The sequence below is a fragment of the Macaca nemestrina genome, chromosome 11 (assembly GCF_043159975.1).
Source record: "Macaca nemestrina isolate mMacNem1 chromosome 11, mMacNem.hap1, whole genome shotgun sequence".
NCBI classification, from domain to species: domain Eukaryota; kingdom Metazoa; phylum Chordata; class Mammalia; order Primates; family Cercopithecidae; genus Macaca; species Macaca nemestrina.
The window spans coordinates 133455525-133481786 of NC_092135.1; the positions used below are offsets into that span (position 1 = coordinate 133455525).

The following is a 26262-nucleotide window of genomic DNA, read 5'->3' on the forward strand; positions in this document are numbered from 1 at the left end:
AGAAAGCTTGAAAGACAACCAGTTCTCATTTCACAAAATCTGTCAAATCCTGCATCCTGATGGTTTGTATCTTTTAAGGGTTTTTTGTTTGTTTGTTTGTTTGTTTTAAGGTAAAATTCAGATAACATGCAATTGACTTTTTGGAGGTGTACAATTCAGCGGCACTTAGTGTTTTCCCAGCGTTAGGCATCCACCACCTCTCTCTAGTTGCTAAACTTTTCATCACATTGAAGAAATACCCTGTACCATTAAAGTCATCACTTCCATTCCCCACTCTCCCATCCCTTGGTAACTGTGAACGTGCTTTCTAGCTCCGTGGATTTGCCTATTAGGAATATATTATATACAAGGAATCATGCAAGCTGTGGTCTTTTGCAACTGACTTCTTTCACTTAGCATAATGTTTGTGAGGTTCATCCAAGTTGTAGCATGTGTCAGTACTCATTTAAATTATTTTAATTGTTCCCTTTATTTTTATCTCTACCACGCCTGCTCTGTCTACTTCAGGCCTTTATCTCCTCTTCCCTCGTCCTTCTCTCTTCTCTATTCCTTCTTCCCTCACTGTTGCCTTGAATAGCTTCCAAGTCGTCTCCCTGCCTCCAGTCTTGCTCTCCCACCCATCCTCCTTATTGCAGCCAAAGTGATCATGTCTTTTTCCATCATGTCCCCCTCCCCACATCAGCCAACCGTTCTTCCATCAAGATTCATGTCTAAGTCTGATTAAAGCACTGTTCTCCATTATTCTTTCTTCTCTCTTATTTTCTTGATCACATTCATTCTATCTATTCTAACCTTTACAACACTCCTTGTCACATTCATTGCAGCATTACTTTCATTAGCCAAACACTGAGAATCACCTAAAAGCCATCAACAGGGTCAGGGTTGGAGTAATTCTGCTACACCCACAGGATGAAATGTGACAATCATGCAACTGTTAAGGGAAATGAGGGTAACAGAAAGTGACATCAGGAGCTTCCTGATGTGAGGCGCTGAGACGGCAGCATCACTTATGCAGGACTCCTGCCAAAAATGAATCACCTGCCTCTAGCAGTGAGGAAACATTCAGATGAACTCAAACTGAGGGACATTCTATAAAACTGGCCTGTGTGCCTTAAAAGATCTCAGTGTCTTGGAGAGAGGATGAGCAATAGTTAAAGAGACTGAAGGCATAGGACAACCAAAGGCAGTGAGTGCCCCTGGACTGGATCCCAAATCAAAAGAATAAATTGCAATTAAGGACATTATTGGGATGACTGGTGGACTATCAATATAGACTGTATATTAGATAGTGGTATTATATGGATGTGAAATTCCCTGAAAATGATTTGTACTCTGCACGTATGAGAGAATGCCCTTGCTCTCTGGAGATACATGCTGAGATATTTAGTGGTAAAACATGAAGATGTCCCCCAACTTAGTCCCAAATGTCTCTGCAATAATAGCAATCCTTGTGTGCATATATGTATACACGCATATGTATATGAGAGAGTGTATGCTTAAATATGGCAGAACGTGAACAACTTGGTAAACTAGGTAAAGGGTATATACAAAATCATTGCATTATTATTTTTCTGTAAGCTGGAAGAAGTCCAGGGAGATTCACACAAATCGCAAGCTGCTCACAGCGGCTGCTGCGCAGGGCGGTCCTGGCTTCCACAGCATGTCCTAAAATGTGATACTTACAAGCCTCCCTTCATGGACAATAAGCCGCTTAGTCACCAGCTATAGGAATGGGTTAAGAGGAACAGAGGATTTTACATTTAACTTCATTTAAATTTGTAAAGTTTTAATTTTTAATGGTGATCACTGATTATTTTATAATAAAATAGTCTTTTTAAAAGTCTAAACAGTTTATCACTTACAAATTGTCTCTAATCTATAATCTAGAGGAGTGGATAATGAATTACTCATCAAAAAGTATTATAGACACCTATAAAACACGCTCAGTCTCAACAATTATTAGTGAAACCCAAAAAGCAAAACAACAGCAAGGCATCATTTTCATCAACCAGACTGACAAAAATTAGATAAACTGGCCAGGTGCAGTGGCTCATGTTTGTAATCCCAGCACTTTGGGAGGCTGAGGTGAGTAGATCACAAGGTCAGGAGTTTGAGACCAGCCTGGCCAAAACAGTGAAACCCTGTCTCCCTCTCTACTAAAAAAATATAAAAATTAGCTGAGCATGGTGGTGGGTGCCTGTAATCCCAGCTACTCTGGAGGCTAAGGGAAGAGAATCACTTGAACCAAGGAGGCGGAGGTTGCAGTGAGCCGAGATAGAGCCACTGCACTCCAGCCTGGGTGACAGAGCTAGATGCCCTCTCGGAAAAAAAAAAAAAAAAAAAAAAAATTAGGTAAACTGTACATAGCATCAGCATCAGTGGAGAGGAAGGGATGCCCTTCTCACAGACTGCCGGTGGGAAAATAAATTCTTTCAGTCATTTTGCATAGTGTTTCTGTAATATCTATGATAATTTAAAATGTGCATGCTCAGCCGGGTGTGGTGGCTCAAGCCTGTAATCCCAGCACTTTGGGAGGCCGAGACGGGCGGATCACAAGGTCAGGAGATCGTGACCATCCTGGCTAACATGGTGAAACCCCATCTCTACTAAAAAATACAAAAAACTAGCCAGGCGAGGTGGCGGGTGCCTGTAGTCCCAGCTACTCAGGAGGCTGAGGCAGGAGAATGGCGTAAACCCGGGAGGCAGAGCTTGCAGTGAGCTGAGATCCGGCCACTGCACTCCAGCCTGGGCGACAGAGCGAGACTCCGTCTCAAAAAAAAAAAAAAAAAAAATTGTGCATGCTCCACAGTGTAGCCATTTAACTCTTAGTTCTATATCCTAGAGAAACTCTATGCACAAAGTGATACGTATGGAGATGTTTGGTGTAGCGTTATCTGTAATGGAGGAAACCAGGTGTCAATGTCCATCGGTGTAGGAATACATGAATAAAATAAGGGTAGGTCTCCAAGGTTCAACTGTTCGAAGAGATGCATTAGATCCACAGATGGCTCTATGCATAGACTCAAAAGTCAAAGACTGAGTGAAAAAGACAAGATACAGAATAAGAAAAAGTTTATGCTATGTGTGTGAGAAATTTTGAAAACACAAAAACAATACTAGATACTGTGCACATGTGGACATATGCATTTAAATTATCTTCAAATGGAACAGAGGGACATGTGCCAAGCTTAGGAAAGTAGGTGACTTTGGGGGAGATGAGAAGAATATGGAATTGAAGTGGGGGTGGTAGACCTGATAAGTACAAGGACGTAAGCTATATCTTTAATATTTTAATTTTTTAATTAATTTTGTAACTAAGGAAGCCAATAAATCAAAATACTATCAGTTGTTAATTCTAGATGGTGCAAAAAGTGAGTGCATATTTCTAAAATTTCCAGTCTTTTCAAAGTAAACATGAAGATTTAAAGATATGTTAAAGACCTATTTCACAATATTATTACACCACCCAGAGGGGTTCCTGACAACATAGAATAAAGTTCCTGCACCCCGACAAAAACATAGATCAGTATCTCGACCGCAATTTCATTCTAAGGCACAAAATGTGGCTGGAATAGTGAAGAGTCTAGACAGAGCAGCCCACAGATATGCAAGTGGGTCAAACCCAGCCAGAAACAGCCCACATGTGGGATGGATTCATTCTGTAATTTTACACCTGCCAATGTGTTTTGGGGAGAAATCATGGCAGCCTCTCAGATGCATGACTTTTGGTCCCAACTTCCTCTTTGAGTTAGTGACTAATGAATGGTGGGAGGAGTGACAAAGTCTTCTTTGTCATGTAAAAGTGAATCTACTTGCCGGGGACAGTGGCTCACACCTGTAATCCTAGCACTTTGGGAGGCCGAGGCGGGTAGATCACAAGGTCAGGAGTTCGAGACCAGCCTTGCCAACATGGTGAAACTCCACCTCTACTCGAAAGGCTGAGGCAAGAGAATCTCTTGAACCCAGGAGGCGGAGGTTGCAGTGAGTGGAGATCGTGCCGCTGCACTCCAGCCTGGGCGACAGAGTAAGACTCCGTCTAAAAAAAAAAAAAAAAAAAAAAAGGTGAATCTACTTATTTCAAAATGGGAAGGTCAAAATCAGAAAACTCTTCTAATCCCTGTAACACATCAAAGCTGCATATACTAAGCAATACTCAAATTGCATTCATTAGACTCACCTGAGGGAAGCTTATTAAAAATGCAAATTCCTGAGCACCACAGTCAGCAATTCTGATTCAAGAAGAGTGAGATGGGGTTTTGCATTCTGTGTCTTTAGGAAACTTCCCCCAAATGATTCAGCTTTATGTAACCTGTGCAACGTGATCCGAAAAATAATGAAACAGATTATTAATTAGACAATTACCACTTCCACTCAACAACAGCTTTGGTTATGTGCAACCGAAAGCTGTTTGTGTGGGGGGTGGTTGGTTTGTTGGTTGGTGGTGGAGGAGGGGTGTGAGTGAGTTGGTTGGTTAATTGGTCGGTGGGTGGATGGGTTGGTTGGTTAGTTAGTTGGTTGGTGGGTGGGTGGATAGGTTGGTTGGTTGGTTGGTTGGTTGGTTGGTTGGTTGGTTGGTGTATTGTTTGGTTGCCTAGAATGTTTTCTCAAAACTCTAACTGGATTTTCTCTCCATTGTCTCCCATTTGGCTTCTGCTCTCCATATTAGAAATATGGCGTCCTCATTGGACATCTTCCCATTTCATCCTTGTCTTTCACATCAGAATAAGGCCTTGGGTGCTTAACACATGAAGGAGGAGACTCCTAAAGTTCAACTCTTTTCTTCAAATCTAGCTGTTCTAGAAACCTTTCCTGAGTTATTTTAGGACCAAACACCAAGCCTAGTGTCTGGCTTTTGGTCGATTTTCCTCATAACTTGCCAGAGGGAGAATGAGTATAATTGTAGTAGAAAGAACACATCTTAGACAAAGTTAATGTGGTGGTTAATTTTATGTATCAGCTTCATCAGCTACAGAGTGCCCAGACATTTGGTCAGACATTATTCCGGGTGTGTCTTTGAAGACGTTTCTGGATGAGATCAGCGTTTGAATCAGTACAGTGAGTGAAGCAGACGGCCTGCCCTAATGCGGGTGGGCCTCGTCCAATCAGTTGACAGCCAGAATACAACAAAAAGGCTGACTCTTCCTCGAGTAAAGGAAGACTTCCACCTGCTTGACTGCCTTTGAGCTGGAGCATTGTTTGTTTGATTTTTTTCTGCCTTTGGACTCAAACTGAAACGTCAGCTCTTTTTGGGTCTGGAGCCTGCTAAGCTTTTGGACTGGAACTACACCCTTGGCTCTCCCAGGTCCCCAGCTTGCCAATTACAGATCTAGGAACTTGTCAGGCCCCATAACCGCAAGAGCCAATCCCTTTAAAAAAGTATATATACATATACATATGAATCCTATTGTTCTGTTCCTCTGAAGAACTTTGACTTATACAAGCAGCAATAGGAAACAAACACATTCATTTCACAGAAGAGAGATTTGCAGTCTAGAGAAGCAGAGGGAACTTGGCAGAGCTCACACAGTTTGTGTCAGGACAGGATTCAAGACCAGATTCCCTCCTGCAGAGCCTGGACTCCTGCCTCAGACCTCTTCACCATGTCATGCTGCTCCCACTTCCTTGCCTGCTGTGGCTCGTGACCAACGTAAGATGATCATTGAAGATGACTGACTAAAGACGACCGCAGGCCCAGTAAGAGAATGTCAATTTCTTTAATGGCAAACGGTACCCCACATCTGGAGATGCCTGATGTGCTCCAGATGCTAAGCAGCTCCTGACACCCGGCGGATTCCTCGCTCCTGGCAGGAGAGGTCAGTCACCTGTAGGCTCAGTTGTGCAGCTCTGAGCTTCTAGAAAGCACATGCTGGGCCATGTCCTGCCTTAGGTAGACACCTGGTCCCCATGCTCTCCTCTGTTGAGTGTCCGTGGTGTTCTTCTATCAGTCAATCACAGTGCCAGTGACTGTCATATACTCACCTGTTTAGTTAGAGAAGAAAAGGGCCCAAAGTCTTGATAATGAAGGGCTGGTATTTCTTCTACCACGTGCATCACTGCAGGACCAGTCATGCTAAAGACCACAATAAAGGCTAGCACTCCAGGGTCACTGTACTAAGACCCTCATCCTGACCAGTGCCAAGAGAAGTCAGTGAGAATTCAACTCTAAGAAGCCCTCAGAATTGGAGGAAATGCTAGCATTTGTCCTTTGAAGCTGCCAGCTGCATGAGTGCACAGCTGCAGGTTGAATTCCATGGCTGAGGTTGGATGCCTGCCTGACCTGGCCTCACCAATGCTGGGTGTACGGCAGAGGGGACAGTCTCAAATCAAGCCATCGAAAGAGTGGTGGGCAATCTGAAAGAGGAGGCACAGCTGGGAAGAAAGGCTTCTCTCTGCCCTGGGTAGAGGGAGGAGAAATAGGTCAGGCCAGACAATGCGGGGGCTGTCCGCGGACAGTGATCTGAAAATGAATCACTTCTGTGTTGGACAGAGGCTCGGTCAAGTTTTCCAGAAGGGGCAGAATTCCCAGTTGGGTAAACTATTGGGACATAGAAAAGACACATTGTTAGCACAGGGGAAGAATCACTGAACTTGGAGATAAAAGATCTGCCAATTCCCGTGCGCTGGGTGAGCACCTTGCCTCAACTATCTGAGTTTCAATGTCTTCAACTATAAAGTGGGCCAATGAGATGAAATAAGAAAATCTGTTTTGCAAACTATTCTTAGATTGTATCCATTGATATTAATAAGGGCTCATTGTTTGGCCCATAGTAGAGTTTCAGGGCAGTGTCAATTGAAAGATTCCTAACTTTTATCTTGCAAGGACTATTATGCACTTAGTGAAATTTAATCCCATAGCCATCCCGTGAGTGGCCGTTGGGAGCTCCTTTTACAGCTAAGAAGACAGTGAGAGATTCCCGAACTCGTTCATGTAAATTCCAGTCCCCGCCAGGGGAGTCAGTGTGTGATGGAGCTCTGGGCCTGTGCTCGCCCGACCCCAGCTCCCCGGCTCCTTCTTCGCCTGCTGTTTTCCATCTCAGCCTCTTCCTCGGGGAGGTGTGAAAGGAAACCAGCCCCTGCCCCACTGATCCCCATTCACAGAGGCCGTTTTTGTGGCCAGCCTGGGCTCGACATGACCAGCGTGGCAATGTGGACCCCTCTCTGCCGGCGCTGCCCATGTCCAGGCCCCCGCGAGGGCCTCCTCTGCTTCCCCGGCATTGTCCGAGGCCTGGCGGAAGAGAGGCTTCCCGGAGCTTCCCGCGGCCTGGGAATGTACAATGAAGTCACCAGCCTGCGGAAGAAAAGGCCTCTGTCTCCCGGGTGACGGGGCTCTATTCGGGGACGCGCATTATGCAGCCCTGGTTCTCACAAAGAAAGTCGCGACTGTTCGGGGCACATCATCTGGCCTGGCAGCTCCGAGAGGGGACATTTCATTTCCGCTCTGCATGTTCCCTCCTGCCCCCGAATGGCTCTGGGCTGTGTGGCCACACAGTGACCCGCTGCCTTTCTGCCAGGATGGCGTGAGCCACCCAGAGAGAAAAGTCCTGATTAGCACTTTCCCACGCGTGCCTCAGCCTGACCCGGCATCCCCTGCAGGCAGAGGCGTTCCTGTGGCTTTGGGGTCCACAGTCGTTCTTGCTGCAGGACAACAAGCTCTTACAGGCAGTAAGAGACATTGCCCTGTGTTGGTTCTTGGGGATGAGGTCACAGGAGCTGTGAGCCCTGGGCAGGGGTCTGGCTGTAATGAAGGCCAGCAAGGCAGATGGTCAGGGCCAATGCCACGTCCACCCAGCAAAGCCAGAATGGGGACCAGTCTAGCTGCTGGGTTAGTGAAGAGCAGACAGCAGATCCCAGTGGGGCAAGATGAGACTACACAGACCAGACCAAGGCCAAGTCCAGCCGCAGTGAGCAAGGGGAGCATGTGTCCAAAACAGGGAAGTCAAAGTCTGTCTTGATCAGCTTCTCCAATGGCCTAAGGGCCACCTGTGTCAGAATCACAAAGTGAGACTGTTCCTACCCCAGACCAACAGAAAAAGATGCAAAGCTCTGGCCTGGGAATGGGCATTGTCAAAAAAAAGAGCTCTAGAGGGGCCACGTGAGCTCATTAAAACACATGTATGCCCAGTGTTCCATTATTGGAATGCTGAGCATATGGGAGTTATTTATTTCCTACTGCTCAAGCTCATCGCCAAGGTCTGATTGCAAAAACTCAAAAATAGCAACCTTAGGCATAAATGGGTTAAACTAGAAAGAGGTGTGCAAAAACAACCTCATGGGTTGCTTTCTCTAGACAGTGGGAAGACCAGAACCTTATAAAGTATTTTCAAATCTCCCTTCTCTCTTCTTATTATTTATTTTGCCTCTTTTCACTACTATTTTAACCACCCCATCCTAGGCAACCAGACCAATGGATAATATGCATCTTGTTATTTAGATGTAACCTTAGAAAGTGCCTATTTCTTGGTGTGTACCTGTATGACTTCTACAAATAAGGTTGCCTTGCATAGCTGCTTCTTTATTTATTTATTTATTTATTTTATTTTATTTTTGAGACGGAGTTTCACTCTTGTTGCCCAGGCTAGAGTGCAGTGGTGCAATCTCAGCTCACTGCAACCTCCGCCTCCCAAGTCATGCCAGGCTAATTTTTGTATTTTTAGTAGAGATGGGGTTTCACGATGTTGGTCAGGCTGGTCTTGAAATCCTAACCTCAGGCGATCTGCCCTGCTCGGCCTCCCAAAGTGCTGGGATTACAGGCGTGAGCCACCGTGCCCAGCCTGCCTTTTAATTTTTCATCCTGCACGAAGTTCCTAAGGTGTATTCATGTGGCTATGTGTGCCCCTCCTCCATCGTTTGGAAGGACTACATGGATCCCTGTGGTGTTTCCCACATTCTATCTATGCACCCTCCAAGTGATGGGTGCTCAGCTGTCTCCATACCCTACCACATACACATAAACACACTGGGCTATGCCCTGATCGACACAGAGAGGACTGTTGGTGGTGTGTGTGCATATAAATTCCACAGAACCCCACGGAATCCCAAGGGCATGCTTAATTGAACTCTTCCAGATTGATCTCTCAAGGAATGTACCAGTCTACACTCCTCACATCAGAGCATGGGGGTCCCCATATGCCACAGCCCTGCCAACACTAGCACTATCCAGCTGCTATTCTTCCAATTTTTGCCAGTCTAATAAAGTGAGCTCTCATTATAGTTTTAATTTGCATTTATTTTTGTGAGGGAGTTCACATGATTGTTATTCTTTGAGTTTTTTTTCTTCTGTAAATTGCCTGTTTATATCCTTGTCTTGTTGGTTTGCAGTAGCTCCTTACATATTCTAAGTATTATTTCCTTTTCAATTACAGACAAATGCCTTTTCCCACTTTGATATATTTTTACTAATTTTATGGTGTACTTTTTAACAACTTGAGAAATAAATCATATATTGTACAATTCACCCCATTAAAGTGTACAATTCAATGGTTTTTTAGTATATTCACAGAGTTGTGCAACCAGCACCACAATCAATTTTGATAACATTTGCATCAGCTCCCAAATAAGCCACATGCCCATTAACAGTCACTTCCCAGCACCCTGTCCTATAAAATAACTAATCTACTTTTTGCCTCAATAGGTTTGTCCATTCTGGACAATCATATAAATGTAATTATATAATATACAGTCTTCTAAGGCTGGCTTCTTTCACTTAGCATAATGTTTTCAAGGTTCACTTGTGGTAGCATTCGTTAGTACTTCATTCCTTTTTTTTCTTTTTTTTTTTTTTTTTTTTTTGAGACAGTGTCTCACCCCGTCGCCCAGGCTGGAGTGCAGTGGTGCGATCTCGGCTCTCTGCAGCCTCAACATCCTAGACTCCAGTGATCTGCCCACTTCAGCCCCCAGGTAGCTGGGACCATAGGTACGCACCACCATGCCAGGATTTTTCTTTTTTCCAAGTATTGCCCAGGCTGGTCTTGAACTCCTAGGCTCAAGAGAGCCACCTATCTCAACCTCCCAAAATACTTCATTCCTTATTGCCAAATAACATTTCATTGCTTGACTATACCACATTTTGTTAATCCATTAATCAGTGAATCGACTTTGGGTTTTCACTTCTTGGTTATTATGCATAATGCTTCTATGAATATTCATGTCTACAAATTATTATATGGAAATATATTTTTATTTCTCTCTAATGTGTACCTAAAAATGGAATTATATAGTAACTCTGTGTTTCACATTTTCAGGAGCTGCCAAACTGTTTTCCACAGTGGCTGCACCACTTTACACTTCCACTCGCAATGCATGAGGGTTCCAGTTTCTCCACTTTCTCACCAATCCTAGTGATGTCGTTTTTATCACAGCCACGCTAGTGGGTGTGAAGTGGCATCTCACTGTGCTTTGATTTGCATTTTCCTAATGGCTATGATGTTGGGCATCTTTCATGTGCTTATCATCCATTTATATGTCTTCTTTGGAGAAATGTCCACTCAGATCTTCTGTTCATTATTAAATTGTTTTTTTTTTTTCAAGTATTGAGTAGTAAGAGTTTGATGTACTTTTTGAACAACAAAAGGCAAAATCATCGATTTGATATAATCACATTGGTTTTCTGTTTTGGCGTGGTGTTACCTTATAGTTTGTGATATTGAAATTTTGTTTTAGAAGTCCTTTTCCTCCCTAGGTCAAAAGGATACACACATAATAAATTTTACAGTTTACCCTTCACATTCAGGTCCAGCTGGATTCCACCTTTGTGTGTGATGCTGGACAGTAATCTAGTTTCACTTTTCTCCATAGAGATGGCCAGTTCTCCCAACACTATTTTCAAAACAGCCTGTCTTTTCCCCTTGATGTATGATGCCACCTTTATCACATGTTAGATTTCCATATGCACTCATGTCTGTCTCTGAGCTCTTTATTGCATTTCTTCAGTCTATTCTGTTCCTTTGGTCTGTTTGTCCATTCTCAAGCCAATTCCACACTCTTTTAAGCAGCCAGGTCTCTTTTGAAGGCCCCAGGGGCCAATCCCCATGGAAGCCTCTCTAGTCTTGAAGGTGCAGCCCTCTCTGGTCCTGGAAATGCTTCTTCTCTTCTCCAGCTGTGCCTCTGTAATTATTTGCTTCAGAGTTTCTGCAGCACTTTGGTCATCTCAGTGCCCTCTACTTTTTCTGGGTAACCCATAATATGGCCAGGGACAGACTGCTGTGAGTTTATGGTTAATGCTGTCCCATTAAGGGACCTTGGACTAAGCCTGTCACTTTAATAAGCCAAATCTGCATTCCAATAGCCCATTTCCTAAGTCACATTTTATGAGCTTCTGTAAAGCACAATCTTAGTGACTAGTGCCTTGAGATGGCCCTCTGCTGTCGTTATCACTAATGTTCACGCCCTGCTCCCATGAACTGACCTGGTGCTGGATCCTGGGCTTGTGGGTGTGTCCAGGTGCTGTGGACAGGAGGAGCAGTGCCCCGTACATGGAGTCCGGATGGTGATGGGCCCTGGCAAGTGATCTACCTTCATCTGTCTTTTTGTAGATGAGGTAACCACACCCTGGGAAGTACCTGGCTGGGCAGTTCCCCATAATACACCGCCTCTCAAACCTCAAGTTTGGCTGGTGCAGTGGCGAACGCCTGTAATCCCAGCACTTTAGGAGGCCAAGGTGGGCGGATCCCTTGAGCCCAGGAGTTCAAGATAAGCCTGGGCAACATGGTGAAACCTTATCTCTACCAAAACAAACAAACAAACAAACAAACAAAACAATTAACCGGCCATGGTAGTGCATACCTGTAGTCTCAGCTACTTGGGAGGCTATAGTCCCAGCATGCCTGTAGTCCCAGCTACTTGGGAGGCTGAGGCAGGAGGATGGCAGGAGCCCTAGAGTTCAAGGCAGCAGTGAGCTGTGATTATGCCACTGCACTCCAGCCTGTGGTAACAGAGTGAGACTCTGTCTCAAAAAACAACAACAACAACAAAACTTGAGTTTATAAAAAATATTGCCCTTTATAATTGGCTGACACTGTACAATTTTAAAAGAGTATTTCCTCATCATTGCATTATACCCTTAGTACCTTCTGATGAAGTATTCAAGGACTTATATTGTTAGCTTCATTTTCAAGGTAGAGAAATTGAAGTGCAGAGGTGATATGTGATGCCTGTGATCCCATAGCCCAGGCAGGAGTGATGGACAGGCCCAGGAAAGACCACAGCATTTCTGACCTGCTCTATAGGACTATACTAGTCGGCCGGGACTCCCATAACAAAATACCACAGGCTGGGCAGCTGAAACAACAGAAACTGATTTCTCACAGGTCTAGAGGCTGGAAGTCCCAGACCAAGGCCCAGCAGGGCTGGTTTCTGATGAGGGCTCTTCCCAGCCTGCAGACGGCCACTCTGTCCTCACGTGGCCTTCCCTCTAAGTGTGCACATGGAGGGGACATGCTCTCTAGTGTGTCTTTTCATGAGGACACTAGCCCTATCAGATTTTATGACCTCCTTTTACCTTAATTACCTCCTTAAGACCTCATCTCCAAATGTAGTCACATCAGGGCTTAGGGCTTCAACCTACGAACTGGGGAGAAGACCGCATTCAGTCCATAGCATTGCTGTAGCAAATTACTACAGATGCGGTGGCTTAAAACAACATAAATTTACTCTCCCGGTTTTGGAGGGCCAATGTCTAAAATCATGGTTTCTGCAGGGCTGCATTCCTTCTGCATACCCTTCTGGGTAGAATCCATTTCCTGGCCTTTTCCAGTTCCAGGAACCACCTGCATCCCTGGCTTGCGGCCCCTTCCTTGCATCACCGCAACCTCTTCTTCCATCATCTCAGCTCCTACTACTCAGTCCGACCTCCTGCCTCTTATAAAGACCCTTGTGATTACATTGAGCCTCCCAGATAACCCAGGATATAATCTCCCATCTCAAGATCCTCAGCTTAACCCCCTCTGCAGTCACTTTTGCCACACTGGGGACATACTCACAGGTGCCAGGGACAGAGGTGTGAACCTTTAGGGATCGTCCTCAAGTTTCCCACTCTCCTAGACCACGTACCACTCTTCCGTAAGATAAGGAAGTAGAATGAGAAGATCTCTAAGGCTCTGGCAGATTTCTTCCTGTTGTGGCTTGTGGTTCACCATTCTCAAAAGGGCAATGTCTGTTTTGCTTTCACAGACACATCTGCCAGCTGTGCTTCTCTAGTTGGGAGCACGAATGAGGCTACAGCTCTGTTAGGCCACATTTTTTTTTCCTTGTACCATCCTTGTACCTTCTCTGAACTCCTCTGTATCAATAGTTTTACTTCTTAACATTATTTTCCTACTCTATAAAAACTTCAAAATGGGTACATTTTCCTCAAATATTAGGTCATGTTCCTTGTTTGGGCATTTCTCTTCTTTCCTGCAGGCACTCATTTACTCTTTCCACAGTGTTTGCCAAAGGCCTGCTAGCCCCACGCACTGTGCAGGCTGTGCAGACTGATTGCGGACGCAGCCACAAGGCAGCACAGGGGAGTGAGAAGAGCCTTCAGGACACCAGGCACATCTGTCAGGGACCAACCAGGAAATTGTCCAAAGGAAGAGACTCTAGAGAAATAATTCTTTACGGAGGCATGGGTAGGGCTGGGGGACCACATAGGAGACGGTGGGGAACCCTGAGACTTCTCACAGTAGGCAGTGCCACCTTCCCTATGACCAAAGGAACAAGGAAAGGCAGGTGAGAGCTGGAACCTAGAGGAGAAAGCTGTCGTCATGAAGGGCAGAGCTACTGTCAGAGGTGGGATGTCAAAGCAGGGGGTGGTGGGCAGAAACACCCCAACATCCCTCTCTACCTCCCCTCCACCTTACACCAGTGCCTCTCATTAGCCAAACCCAACCAGAAGCCAACGGCAAGGGGAGCCCAGGAGATGCGACTCAAGGAGTTAGTTTTTGGAGGCACAGAGAGGACAGAGAGAAGCAGGAATTGATCCTGTTGGGGTGAAGCAGGAACCAGGAAAAAGCAGCCCCCTGCTTTCTAGCCGGACTCCGTCACCGACTATAATAGCTTTGCCTCCTTGGGCAAGTCATTTACTCTCCGTAGGTTTTCATTTTCCTCACCTAAAAGTGAACTGTGGCACGGAAATCTACTAGTTACAGGATGATCTCTACCACCTGTTTCAACTTTAATAATCTGTGGTTTTAGATACACACCAAAAGGTAGAAATATGCAGCTATAGATATATAAAATATATTCACCACACTGCTGAGCCATATGTTTGTTTTCTGTAAATATATGAAATACTGTGAAGACGTGGCTTTCTAGGCATCCTCATGTATAAATACACCGATTGGGCTTCCCTCGGGACGCACCGTTTAAAGCGGACTTCCACAGAGTAAGGAGGAAAATCAGCAAACCACTGCGTGTTCTAGCATTTGGTGGGCCAGGTTTCTCTGGGGGTAGAGGGGGCGACACTCAAGCTTTCTCAGGATTTTAATCCTTACGTGGACAGCTGTCATAGAAAAATAACAAAGCTCGTGAAGCAAACTGCTCCCTAACGTGACAGTCTTCTCCGACAAGCTGTACATTTACTGGCAGGGAAGGCAGACAATTAGAAACATCCACACGAGGAAGAATTTTTGCAGAGCAAGGACCACGGCAGTGGTGGCACCTGCCTCCCAGGAAGGGAATGAAATGAGGCCTCTCGGTGCGCATCCCAGATCGGGCATCAGTATGTGACGTTGCCAGCACGATGCTATTTCCATCTGCGTGACAGTCTAATAATACCTTCGAACAGAAACAGCCGTCGGCAACATAAGATACCACGATGCCCTCGAGAATGTGCCAGAAGCCAGCTCTCCCTTGCCGCCGGGTAACATTCTCAGTTGTTAACCCGGCGGCCCTGGAGCTGGGAGCTGCCACCTTGCTAGAGGTGCCTCGTGGCCTCCTGCCACGTGGGCTTTGCTTTGCTTCCTTACCCCTGCAGCCAACTGTGTGCCTCTAAGAAATGAAGACCTCCATCTGTATGAGTCCAAGTCCTCAACCAACCAGGAATCCACCCCAGGAAGAGAGGCTAAGTCCCCCAGACAAGCCTATGGCTGGAGAAAATGAACTGTTAACACTTTGAAATTTAGTATTGTGGTTTGGCCATCAGCAGCAATGTCAGCTGTCACCATTGGGATGAGAGAAGGTAACAGATTCAGAGACAAGATCAACCCAAAACGGGAAGAATGGGATTTTCAAGAAGGTGCCTGGCAAGGATGGTCTGCCAAAGGCTCTTCTGTTGTTGTTGTTGTTGTTGTTGTTGTTGTTGTTGTTGTTGTTGTTACGAAATCTCGCACTGTCGCCCAGGACTGGAGTGCAGTGGCACCATCTCAGCTCACTGCAACCTCTGCCTCCCAGGTTCAATCAATTCTCTTGCCTCAGCCTCCTGAGTAGCTGGGATTACAGAGCCTGCTACCATGCCTGGCTAATTTTTTGTATTTTTAGTAGAGACAGGGTTTCACTGTGTTGGCCAGGGTGGTCTCGAACTCCTGGCTTCGTGATCCACCTGCCTCAGCCTCCCAAAGTGCTGGGATTACAGGCATGAGCCACTATGCCCGGCCAGCTCTTCTCGTTTTAGAGAACGTGGCGCTCGTCATGGGTACTGCAGCCTGGTTTCAAGACAGAGTTACCAGAGGAAAATAATGACAACTGATTGAAATGAATTGGTTTAGTTCAAAAATAAATACAGGCATGGACATTTCTGGAACGATACACGGGTCATAGACTACCCCCTGGAAAATAACAGGAGTCCCCCAGGGGAAAAAATTGAGGTCCTGAGATAGGAAGAAGAATTTTATCTTCATTTTTTATCTCTTAGTTGTCTAAATTATTGGCATGAGCATTACGACTTTTTTCAATTAGAAAACACTCTTGTAAGGCACTCAACCACGCCACAGGCTCTGGTCCTCAGGTTTTCAATGAGAAAGCCGTCACCACAGAATAGTTCTCAGAGACTCTGTGATGTCTGCGCTTTTCACACAGCCCTGGGGAAGGTGGGATGAAAGGGTTCAGGTAGAAGTTATAGAGTCTGACCGGGCACGGAGGCTCACGCCTATAATGCCAGCACTCTGGGAGGCCGAGGCGAGCGGATCACGAGGTCAGGAGATCAAGACCATCCTGGCTAACATGGTGAAACCCCGTCTCTACTAAAAATACAAAAAATTAGCCGGGCGTGGTGGCAGGCGCCTGTAGTCCCAGCTACTCAGGACACTAAGGCAGGAGAATCGCTTGGACTTGGAAGGCAGAGATTGCAGTAAGCCAAGATCACACTACTGCACTCCAGCCTGGGAGACAAAGTGAGACTCCATCTTGACCAAAAAAAAAAAAAAAAAGTTATCGAATTCAAATAAATCAAATCATAAGGTGATCAAAAATCAAAAGAAAGGCCTCTCTCTATGTGCTGACATGCTCAGTTTATAGTGGCAACCAATGACATCCAAAGAGGGCAGAAGTTCCTGCAATGGGGTCAGCTGAACAGGAGAATGAATTTTCTCTAGCAAGAGAGGACATTATTGTGGGCAGTACAGCCCCTGCCAGCTCTTCGTATTCATATGAGGTTTCCCCTGGTAGGTCCCTTTTGGTTTCAAAGCCTTCCATCAGCCCCTGACATTCTTCCAAAGAGTGGAGAGATAGCAGAGGAGACCTCTGGGAGCCTGTGCTGACATGGTTTGGTTCTGTGTTCCCCACCCAAACCTCATGTTGAATTTCCATCCCCAGTGTTGGAGGTGGGGCCTGGTGGGAGGTGATTGGATCAAGAGGGTGGTTTCTAATGGTTTAGCCCCATCCCTCTAGAGCTGTCTCATGAGAGAATTCCCACGAGATCTGGCTGGTTGAAAGTGTGTAGCACCTCCCCCTTCTCTCTCTCTCCCTCTACCATGGTAAGACGTGCCTGCTTCCCCTTTACCTTCCATGAGGATTGTAAGTTTCCTGAGGCTTCCCCAGAAGCAGAAGTCTGTACAGTTCACAGAACTGTGAATCAATTAAACCTGTCTTTCAAGTAAATTGCCCCATCTCACGTATGTCTTTATAGCAGTGCAAAAACAGAGTAATGCCCGTATTGAACTTGGATTTGAGTATTGTCAGGCATCTTCTCCACTACTTTATGACTCAGAGTTGTTACTCATAAGGGTGGAATTTAAGGCTTACAAAAGCCTTGATTTGGAAATACTCCACCATGACGATTTCACCTTTGAACCACAGCCCAGATGACCTGTGCTCTAAAGTTGTTCTTGACCTCGCGTTTCAGGTTCAAATCGGCCCCTTTCCAACATCCAGACTCCATCCTCTTTTCCAAGCTCACAGGCCATAGCTCCTGACCTTACTCTGGAACTTAATCACATTTTCTCCCTGAGTTCAGATGTTACAACTTCTTGAACCAAAAGTTCTAGGTCACCTGTCTTTCCCCCAGCTCCAGCTAATCTTGGCCAAGAAACTTCACTGGATGTTAATTAGAAATTTTAAGTAATTCAAATGCAGAAAAAATTCTGAAAAAACTTGCAAATGGTTGCAAAACCATGCAACCGTTGGTGCATGAAAGTTACTAATACTAAAAATATTATGGATGTTCTTTATGGACCAAACTATTGCCTCAACCAATTTGCTTTCCATTGGCCATTTTGCTTTCTCCCAAATGGCTTTCTGGCAAATTGTTTTCAACTGTATCATTTGCTACCCTGTCCCTGTCCCAGCCAAATCTTCACCCAACTTTGTCACATCACTCTTTTGCCCAGAACACTGCCTTCACCACCGGTACCCCAGCTTCCCACTCCTACATCTTCCCAACCACAAAACATCCATCTATACCTGCCCTGCCTCAAGCTGGGGAAAGGTGCCTGAATGCATTTCTTCCTGTGACCTATCACTCTTGTACCTCTCTTCCAGCCCTGTCATAAAAACTCTGGTTATGTCTCCTCTAAGCTTCCTATAGCCAGTGCCCATTCTACCAGTCCTCTGTTCAATAAACTATTTTATTTCTCTCATTTTGGGGACTATAACTTAACTCTCTCCTCTCCAGCTCTACAATTCTGAAGATGAGCATTGAGGCACCGTAACACGTGAGATATACCCTCATGTGCAGGAAGCCACATGCAATATCCTTCATACTACAAAACCTTTCCCAATTTGGGAGGCAGGTCCTAGAAACTACTTTCTGAAACTACAGTGAGGACAGTCCCGTAGGTCATCACCATCTAACAGAGTTTTCTTCCCCTCTGGTCTGTGATTTTTATTTAGCTTTTGGATTTCTCTCCATGAATTGAAAGCTGGAGAGGAAAGTTGTAGAGAAAGAGAGAAAGGGAAGTAGAAAACTAGAGCACTGGAGTATCCTAGTCATAGAATTTCAGATGCATCAACGATCTGAAATATCATCATCCAAATGCAGAAATTACCTTTCTTTTTTTTTTTTTTTAGACACAGAGTCTTGGTCTGTCACCCAGGCTGGAGTGCAGTGGTGCGATCTCAGTTCACTGCAACCTTTGCCGCCCAGGTTCAAGCAATTCTGCCTCAGCCTCCTGAGTAGCTGGGATTATAGGCACATGCCACCATGCCCAGCTAATTTTTGTATTTTTAGTAGAGACAAGGTTTCACCATGTTGGTCAGGCTGGTCTTGAACTCCTGACCTCGTGATCTGCCCACCTCAGCCTCCCAAAGTGCTAGGATTACAGGCATGAGTCACCACACCTGGCCCACAAACTATCTTTCTATCGGCCTCTACTTGAAGACCTGTGAAGGGAGGAAGTCATTTTCCCATTTTAACACTTCTACGCTTTGATTCCTCATGTCTCTTTCTTCTCTTTTTCACACTCAAAATGTCTTTTTGTTGTTGTTGTTGTTGTTGCAGGTTTTTCCTCCTCCTTATAACAGACACCTTTTCTTATTAACTCTAGGTTCCTTTTACACTTTTTGTCTTTACTTCTACAATAAGTAGTATTAGTGAAGATTATTTTACCTGTTAGCTACAAAAACCTACTAGCTTAGACAAAAGGGATAAGTTATTGGAAGAACACCATGTCAGTTGATGCGGTGGAAGGAGAGGTTAATGAACGCCAGCACAGGATGGTCAGGATGCAAAGCAGCTGAAACTACCAGAGCTTGGACTCCAAGGGTGCTTGTCTTTCTCATTCTTCTCCCATCTCAGCCTCGTCTCTGCTTTCCAGCCTCATTCCCTCTCGGCCTGAGCTGGCTTTCCCCATGTGGCTGGAAGTATGGTGGCCAGCACCTGCCACGTGTGACATCTTGGGTCTCCCACCATCAGAGACACACTCCACCTTTTCAGGTGCAGTGCGAGAAGTCCCAGGAACTTTTAGATGTGCTGAGCAGGCTGGCTTGGGTCAGGTTCTCAGACCAGATCCATCAACGTTGACCTGAGTCAATGATTATTAGCTCCTGGCCCTGAGTCCTCTAACCATAGGATCTCAAGCCCACCCACACACTGGAAGGAAAGTGCTCTCACCAGGAGAGAGATGAACAGACAAAACAATACTTCCCTATGTAAGTGCACCTTCAATGTAATAATAATAGCTATGACCATAGCAGGGAATATTGGCTGGCTGAGTTGGCCCAGATTCCTGGTGTAGTTAATAGTGCCTGCCATTTGGATTGTTTGCACCTAGAATTATGTTTGTATAGGATGATAGGCAGATAGTAGCCCTTCTCACGAAGATGTTCATGTCCTAATACCCCAAACCTGGGAATAGGCCACATTACATGGCAAGGGGAAATTACGGTTACTCATCAGCTGACCCTAAAATGAAGAGATTGTCCTGGATTATCTGGTAGCAGCCCCTGAGTGTGTCCAATGCAATCACCAGGTTCTTTAATGTGAAATAAAGTGGCCAAAGGGTCGGGGTCAAGATGATGTGATGTGAGAAACATGAATTTGGATTATTCTGGCTTTGGAGATGGAAGAGGACCACAAGGTAAGGAATGCCAGTGGCCTCTAAGAGTATGAAAAAGGCAAGAAAACAGATCAACAGATTCTCCCTTAGAGCCTCCAGAGGAAAAGCAGCCCTCCCAACACCTGATCTTAACCAGTGAGATCCATTTTGGAATCTTTCTATATAAATTCTATAATAAATTTGTGGCTGGGTGCAGTGGCTCACCCCTGTAATCCAGGCACTTTGAGAGGCCAAGGAGGGATGGTTGCTTGAGCCCAGGAGTTCGAGACCAGCCTGGGCAACATAAGGAGACCTCATCTCTACCAAAAACAATTTTTTTTAATTGACCAGGTGTGGTGGTGCACACCTGTAGTCCCAGCTACCTGGGAAGTTGAAATGGGAAGATCTCTTAGGTCTGGGAAGTCAAGGCTGCAGTGAGCTGTGATTACACCATCGCACTCCAGCATGGGCAACAGAGCAAGATTCTGTCTCCAAAAAAAAAAAAGTAAAATAATAAATAAGTAAATGTGTATTGTTTTAAGCCTTTGAGTTTGTGATAATTTATTACAGCAACAATAGAAAACTAATACAAGCCATTCTCCCATGCCTACATGTTTCCAAAAAATTATGCTCTACCCCATTAATATATACAATTTTGTCAATTAAAAATATAAAAAAATACCCAAAAAAGAAACTAATGCGCATAGTAGTGAGGTTATAAAAGGAAGGTTTTAGTTTGGAGAGAAGGGTCATCATAGCGGATAAATGCGGAGGAGTAGCAGTTCCTTTCTGCAGCCTCTGGCTTTTGAACTAGGTTTGGGGCCCTGTGTTTAGAGAGTTTGGGCTGGGTGCTGAAGGAACTGCTTTCATGAAAGAACACTATGAGTCCTGAGCAGAACAGAGCCTTGAGAGGTGACATGACAAAGCATGTACAAAGCATGAATGGGGGAAAGGCCCTTCTCTTTACCTCTCTTCTGAACCAGTTCCACTCTTGACTCACAAAAAGCCATCAGCTTTAGAGACACCCGGAGGCAGCATCCTTGGCATGCACATGTGCCCAACATAATGAAAACCACCAGCCAGGGGAGCTGTGAGGTCTTGCAGGCAGCAGTAGCCAAAAAGTAAGAGCCAGAGCAGAAAATTTTTAAAAAATGAAGTGGATGCATGTACACAAAATACTGCAGACAATTACAGGAGCTGCCCATGGAGTCCTTCCATGAAGCCAGTCCAAGACCCCAGATTAAAAACCACTGGGACTATCCTTCCTTGCATTTTCCCATTAAACCTGCTCAGTTCAAAAGGACATGCACATCAGCAAAATGAGGAAAGGTGGGGGCATGCTATGACCATCACAGCACTCACTCTAACTGTCTTAGCTTCTTATGACCTTGATCTCATGCTCAGCTCCGGTACTCTTAATATTTCTTTGTTTTCTTTTTCTTTTTTTTTTGGGGAAACAGGGTCTCACTCTGTCACCCAAGCTGGAGTGCACTGGTGCAATCACGGCTCACTACAGCCTCAAACTCCTGGGCTCCTGCAATCCTCCCACCTCAGCCTCCCAAGCAACTAGGTGATATGCTTTGGATTTGTGTCCCTACACAAATCTCATGTCCAGTTGTAATCTCCAGTGTTGAAAGTGGGGCCTGGTGGGAGGTGATTGGATCATGGGGGCCATTTCTGATGGTTTAGCACCATCTCCTTAGTGCTGTCTCAAGATCTGGTTGTTCAAATGCGTATAGCAGCTCCCCCTTCTCTCTTCCTCCTGCTCCTGACATGTGAGACATGCTTGCTTCCTCTTTGTCTTCTGCCATGATTGTAAGTTTCCTGAGGCCTCCCTAGCCATGCTTCCTGTACAGCCTGTGAAACTGTGAGTCAGTTAAACCTCTTTTCTGTACAAATTAGCCGGTCTCTTTATAGCAATGTGACAATGAACTAATACAAAAAATTGGAACCAAAAGTGAGGCATTGCTATAAAGATACCTGAAAATGTGAACGTGACTTTGGAACTGGGTAACAGGAAGAGTGTGGAGGGCTCAGAAGGCAGGAAGATAAGGGAAAGTTTGGAACTTCCTAGAGACTTGTTAAATTGTTGTGACCAAATGCTGATAGTGATATGGACAATGAAGTCCAAGCTGAGGAGATCTCAGATGAAGATGCGGAACTTATTAGGAACTGGAGCAAACGTCACCTTTGTTATGAGTTAGCAAAGAGGTTGGAGGTGTTATGTCCCTGCCCTAGAGATCTGTGGAATTTTGAACTTGAGAGATATGATTTAGGGTATCTGGAGGAAGAAACTTTTAAGCAGCAGAGCATTTAAGCTCATGCTTATATGTATGAGCAAAGAGATGATCTGAAACTGGAGCTTAAATTTAAATGGGAAGCAGAATGTAAAATACTGGAAAATTTGCAGCCTGGACTTATGGTAGAAAAGAAAACCCCATTTTCTGGGGAGGAATTCAAGCTGGCTGCAGAAATTTGCAAAAATAAAGAGTAGCCAAATGTTAATAGCCGAGACAATGGTGAAAATGCTTGGAAGGTATTTCAGAGATCTTCACGGCAGCCCCTCCCATCACAGACCCAGAGCACTAGGAAGGAAGAATGGTTTTGTGAGCAGGGCCCATGACCCTGCTGCCCTGTGCAATCTCAGGACACTGCTCCCTGTGTTCCAGCCACTCCAGCTCCAGTCACGGCTAAAAGGGCTCCAGATATGTCTCAAGCCGCTGCTCCAGAGGGTGCAAGTTGCAAGCCTTGGTGGCTTCCAAGTGGTGTTAAGCCTACAAGTGTGTAGAGGGCAAGAGTTCATGCTTGGGAGCCTCCGCCTAGATTTCAGAGAATATATAAAAACACTTGATTCCAGGCAGAAGTATGCTGCAGGGGTGGAGCCCTCATGGAGAACCTCTACTAGGGCAGTGTGAATGGAAAATGTGAGGTTGTAGCCCCCCCACAGAGTCCCCAGGGGGGCACTGCCTAGTGGAATTGTGAGGAGAGGGCTACCATCCTCCAGACCCCAAAATGGTAGATCCTCCTACAGCTTGCACTGTGTGCCTGGAAAAGCTGCAGACACTCAACGCCAGTCCATGAAAACTGCCCTGGGGCTGTACCCTGCAGAGCCACAGGGGCAGAACTGCCCAAGGCCTCAGAGCCCACCCCTTGTATCAATGTGGTCAGGATATGAGACATGGAGTCAAAGGAGATTATTTTGGAGCTTTGAAATTTAACAACTGCCCTGCTGGGTTTCAGATTTGCATGGGGCCTGTAGCCCCTTTGTTTTGACCAATTATTTTCTTTTGGAATGGGAGTATTTACCCAATGCTTGTATACCCATTGTTTTTATTTTACAGGCTCATAGGCAGAAGAGACTTGCTTTGTCTCAGATGAGACTTTGGACTGTGAACTTTTGAGTTAATGCTGAAATGAGTTAAAACTTTGGGGGACTGGTTAGAAGGGATGATTGTATTTTGCAATGGGAGAAGGATGTGAGATTTGGGAGGTGCCAGGATGGAATAATATGCCATGAGGTAGAATTGGCTCTGTGTCCCCACCCAAATGTCATGTTGAATTGTGATTCCCAGTGTTGGAGGTAGGGCATAGTGGGAGATGATTGGATCATGGAAGTGGTTTCTCATGGTTTAGCACCATGCCCCTAGTGCTGTCTCGTGACAGAATTCTCACAAGTTCTGGTTTCTTGAAAGTGTGTGGCACCTCCCCCTCACTCTCTTCATCCTGCTCCCACCATGTAAGACATGCTTGCTTCCCCTTTGTCTTCTGCCATGACTGTAAGTTTCCTGAGGCCTCCCAAGCCATGCTTCCTGTACAGCCTGTGGAACTATGAGTCAATTAAACCTCTTTTCTTTACAAATTACCCAGTCTTAGGTAGTTCTTTATAGCAATGCAAGAATGGACTAATACACTAGGATTATAGGCATGTGCCACCACACCTGGCTAATTTTTTTTTTTATTTTTAATTTGTTTTTTGTAGAGACAAAGTCTCATTGCATTTCCTAGACTGACCTCAAACTCCTGGCCTCAAGTCATCCTCCTGCCTCAGCATCTCAGAGTGTTGGGATTACAGGTATGAGTTACCGCATCTAGATTTGATACTTCAATACAGTCTCTCAACATTTATGCTTAGAGGTTAAACACGCGATCATCCCATCATTTAAATCTTGGCTTTTTCTAGTGTTGCCTTTAGGGAGAATTCCTCCCCTCTCCAGTACAATTCCCTGTCCTCAGACTCTTGATTGGTGTCCCGGTCAGGCAAGCCAAGCCTTAGCAGAATATGGGGATTTGAAGTAAAGAGTAGACTCTGACCCAGATCCTTGTCACTAACCCAATTCCTGAAGCCATTAGAAGTAATGGGAAAAAATTCACCTGCATTTAAAACAGTCTACAACTTTCTCCTTCTCCAGCAGTGACTGAAATTATTTAAATGTCTAATTTTAATTTGATACATTTATCAGTATTTCTTAACTCTCATGAACTTCTTCCAATCCTATTATGCAGAGATGTAGATTCAAATACATCTCTATAATTTGCCACAGTTAATCCTTTCCTGAATCCAATGCTCCAAGGCTAAACCTGGCTTTGAGATGTCAGAACCGATTAATGACAAAAAGGTAACACTTGCTGAGTGTGAATATCTCAGTTCATTACTGCAACAGCTCTCCTTGGCCATTTTTATCAGAAGTCATCCCCCAGTGATTCTCCATTTCTCTCAGACGAGGACTAGCACAGTGAAAAAAAACGTAATCTTTGGCGCCAGACAGACTTGGGTTTCAGTCCCAGGCCCGTAATTAATAACTATAGGATCTGGGCAAGCACATTATTTCTGAGCTTCTTTATCTGCCAATGGTGTCATGATTGTTTAACTTTCAGGGCAGTAGTGAGACTTAGAAATATGTGATGTGTCTGTGTCACGCCAAACTCCATGCCTCAGGTCTTCCACAGGGTATCTGGTCTATTTCCCACCTCTGTTGGACCTAACCTGTCTCACTGGCTTTCCAAAAGCAAAAGTACCCTCCTTGTACAGTAACCCTGAACTTTGCCTGGATCCCTTTCAATCAAAAGGAAAGAATGTTCTCATACCCATTAAAGGAGTGTGACATTTTCTTGTAGCCATTGATCACCGCTCAGTGGATTCTATTAGGAACTTGATGTTCCTTAGCAACCCCCTAGCAACAGAAGCTTACCTGAAATTGCATAAGGCTTTCCAGAAATTGTTTTCTAAAAGCACACTTATTCCTTCCCAACATTTTTACCCTCAAGGAAATAATTTCTCTTTATTGCTTTTCCTGATCACAGAAGTAATACAAACTAGCTTTAGAAAATTCAAGCAATACACAGGTAAAGAAAGTAAAACTTCCTGGCTGATACTACTCTGTTCTCACCCTTGCACCCCACCCCTAGGAAAACCTCCCAACAGATACTGTTAAACAAGCTTGGGGAGGTGGTGCTTTTGTTGGCTTTTTGGGTTTTTTAATGGAGTTTAAGTTACTTTCATGGGCAATATGTGACAAAACTTTTTTTAGGTGTCAAAAATAGAAGACAATTTCCCTTTTCTTTTAAGGAAGTGACTACCAGAATGCCTGAATTATGGGTTGTTTTGTTATTGTTGTTGTTTTCCTTTCTTTCCTAGACAATAAATATTTCCTTTATCCTGAATTTAAGGAGACTGACAAAAGCACAGACTGTGGAAAGACTGTGAATAAGTTTGCCCAACCCAATGAGCTGTATTGGAGTGTGCGGTATAAAGACCAAAACAAATAAATAAAGGTCAAGATGACATGGTCACTCAGTAGCTATCATGGCAATAAGATGAACTGGAATCCTCTGTACCTGAAAATAACAAAGCTGCTTTTTAAACCTTAATGAGAGTCTAAATGGATGCAATTAAAGCTCAAAGGAAAAATAGGTTCTCTCTACCTCACACACATCTTAAAACAGTCCTGAACTGTTGTTGTCTTTCTACTGCAGTTAGGGCTGAGCTAGTGGAATTTCATATCAACCAGCACCGAGAAAATCTGTGTAACAGACTGGGGTCTGGCCTCTGACTTCAGAAAAGCTGAGCACCTTAACTCCAAGTCTTCATGTCTAAAAGTCAATATTAAAGGTCATTTATCCTATATGGATAAGACAAGACTGAAATCATGCTTAAATGACTGTAGACTTCTCCAAAGAAAGAAAAAGGCTACATTCGTATAATCGCCCACTCATTCAACAAATATTATTAAGAATAAATTCTTAATCAGACACTTTGTTAGGCTCTAAAGATTCCAAGATCAATAAAAAGAGACAAGTTGACAAATAATACTGCAGGTACCACAAAGGGCATGCTGCAGTCATGGAGAGTATTGGATTTACAAAGGCAGTGAGTATA

At 44.7% G+C, this 26262-nt stretch overlaps 1 long non-coding RNA gene across 1 annotated transcript; it reads right to left on the reverse strand.

Annotated features, from left to right (window-relative positions):
- Positions 1-1572: 1572 nt before the first annotated feature.
- On the reverse strand, positions 1573-24996 carry LOC112425217 (uncharacterized). The gene is made up of 3 exons (XR_011609626.1): positions 24972-24996; positions 4178-4309; positions 1573-1722 (listed from the first exon to the last, which is right to left on the reverse strand). It is a non-coding gene; the product is annotated as an uncharacterized lncRNA (long non-coding RNA).
- Positions 24997-26262: the final 1266 nt, after the last annotated feature.